General features: G+C 53.6%; 1 protein-coding gene across 1 annotated transcript in view; it reads left to right on the top strand.

Annotated features, from left to right (window-relative positions):
• Positions 1–2841, top strand: part of FHAD1 (forkhead-associated (FHA) phosphopeptide binding domain 1) — a 93319-nt gene that overhangs the window by 80515 nt on the left and 9963 nt on the right. The gene's annotated exons all lie outside the window — the stretch shown is intronic.

Below are 2841 nucleotides of genomic sequence, written 5' to 3'. Positions count from 1 at the left end.
GAGTGATGGATGGATGGATGGATTGATGGATGGATGAATGGAGAGATGGATGGATGGATGGATGGATGGATGGATGGAGAGGTGGATGGATGGATGGATGGATGGAGAGGTGGATAGATGATGGATGGGCAGGTGGATGGGGATGAATGGATGGATGGATGGATGGATGATGGATGATGGATGGAGAGGTAGGTGTATGACGGATGGACAGGTGGATGGGGATGGATGGATGTCCTTGAAGAGCGTGTCCTTTAGTGCTGAGCAGACAGGTGAAGAGCTGACTCAGATGAGATCCCTGCAGAAGCCTGTCCTCTGTCCTGCACACCTTCCAGACTGCAGGCTCCCTGGCTGCAGCCCCAGAAATGAAAGCGACTTTGAGGGAGCACCAGATGTAGCATCCGCCGCTCTGAGTTAAATTAAACATCACAGCCCGCCATCCGCACGTGTCACAGGGCTGCCTCAGGCACAGGGATGCTTCCTTTCACACCGAGTAACGAGTAACGAGTAACGCCAGGGAGAGCCGGGCCACAGGGAGAGCCAGGCCGCAGGGAGAGCTGGGCCTGGCAGAGCTCTGGCTCTGCCTTTGATGTGCCCTCTGGAGAGGTGCCCTCCTGGGGTGTCCCTCCCCCCAGGGCTTGGCAGGCTCCGTCCTAAAGCACCAGACCACAGAATGGGACAGCAAAGGGCCCAAAACAAGGCCATTGTCATGTGCTGGCTAAAAATGTAAGAAAACCCGAGGATTTACATAATCAAGCTTCACATGCATTATTCATGAGCTGCCTCTTCATACACAGTGCAGGCACTGGACATCCTTCAGTGGAGAGGGTCTGAGATGGCCAAGTTGAACCTGTGACGGGGACCCCAGAAGAGCTAGAGCTGGGAACTTTCAGATGTGTGGAATTCACAACTTAGGGGCAGATTTGTATGAACCGGAGCCATAAGCATGGCAACGCTGTTGGCATTATTTGTCGAGCGCTAACCAAGTGGCAGGCACCTGCTCCACACAACACATGCTTGCTCTGTCCCATCAGCCCCGCGAGGAATGCTGCCGAGGGCCAGCCCACCTGAGAGAGGGGAGAACTGAGGCTGGCAGAGGATAATGTCGCCTGGCTGCCCAGGGCAGAAGCAGGATCCCCACAGGCACCAGCCCGGGTTCACTTTTCCACGCCCTTTCTTCACCATCCCCCTCATCAGGGCATCCTCTGCCCCCTCACCCTCCACTCACCCCTACCCTGGTTTTCCTACTGGGGCTTGGGTTTGCACTTGAGGTTGGCTATTGATATGTTGTCAGAAATACCTGTTTGTCAGGGAAAAAATGATAACTTTTTAAAGTTTTGCTGGATTCTGAAGGGAACTTGTATACATCTGTCTCTCATCAGTTCCTTCCAAGGAGTATATATTCATTTTTTAAAGGGAAGTTAAAGGGAAATAGAATTCCTTTTTGTTTTTTAAGTTTTACACCTAATATCTGTGTTTCCACAAAGAGCCTTATTTTTTTTTGCAGTCTCCAGCATAAAGTTTCACCCGTTCACAGAAACGGCCTGGGTGGAGGAGTCCTGGGGAATGAAATTACTCACCTGGAGCTTCAGAAGCTACCCCCCCGCTCCCCCCCAGAAAATTTATTTTGTAGTTTTAATGTTTGAACATCTCTTCGCCAAACGGAACTTTCCAGAATCAAAAGGCATGCTTCCATACTAATTAACACCTGTGGCTGTGGAAACGAGGCTTGCTATAAAACGCGGAGAAACCCTCAGTGCTGGGCATCCCCAGAGAACCCTGTGGTCACTGCCTCCAGGTGCCTCTGGAATGTCCTGGGTCCGCGGCTCCGTCCACATGACAGACAGGCAGGGACAGTGGCCCAGGCTGTGCTGAGTCCAGTCCACTCCCCACGTCACTAGAGCAGACGGCAGTGCCTGGCAGAGTTCACGCAGGAGGACTTCAGAGTCTAACAAACCGGGTTCAAGCCCCACCTCCGCCCCAGGGACCCTGAGTCAGCGGCTGAGCCTCTGTATCTCAGGGTCCTCGGCAAAAACCACCAAAAATGGTAGCGATGGGATCTGTTCCGGGGGCACTGGGAGGTACAATGGTACGATGCCCGCAGTGCCTGGCACACAGCCAGCTCGGTTACCACCAGGGAGAGAAAGGCAACCAAGTCCTGGTTTCCGGGGAGCGTCCTGCCCGCTGTCGGGCGCAGCAGACCCACAGCCACTTTCCGTTCCCTGTGCCCCCAGAGCCCGGCTCCTTTGTCGCCGCTTTCTACTGGGTGAACACGGCGAGGGCCCCAGCCCGGAAAAGGCCCAGGTGCTTTCTGGGAAGAGGTTAAGGCGGGACTTTCGATCGGAAATGTGTCAACACACAGAAGTGGCCGTTGGAGAAGCACCAAGCCCGTCCTTAGCCCTCTCTCAGGGGCCCAGTGCACTGGCTGCTTCTGGCTGGGGACGCAGCCCCCGCTCGCCTGCCAGTCAAACTTCCAGCCAATGGAACCCCGGCCAAGGGGCGTGGCCATGGCATTGCCAGGTGGTCTCAGGCACCACCTCTCCTCTGCTTAATTAGCTCAGATCCCTCATCTTTAAGATGAGAATAAAATGGCACCGACCACATAGCATTCAATCCCATGAGAACATGTATACAAACCCTTAGGACCACTCAACAGATGCTCTTACACCATCATCATTATCATCACTGTTCTTTCAACTCACTATTTTCCCAGATTTTCTTGGGCCCAGGTATCCTCAAGACCCTGGTTCCCTCAGCACCACTTGTGTGTGTGTGTGTGTGTGTGTGTGTGTGACCACGGAGTAGAAATTGGCAGTTTTTTATAAATGCTGCAAACTCCAGCCA

This window comes from Myotis davidii, unplaced genomic scaffold, assembly GCF_000327345.1.
Source record: "Myotis davidii unplaced genomic scaffold, ASM32734v1 scaffold299, whole genome shotgun sequence".
NCBI lineage: Eukaryota > Metazoa > Chordata > Mammalia > Chiroptera > Vespertilionidae > Myotis > Myotis davidii.
Note: the sequence above shows the minus strand (reverse complement) of the source record. Positions and strands in the feature narration are given on the sequence as shown.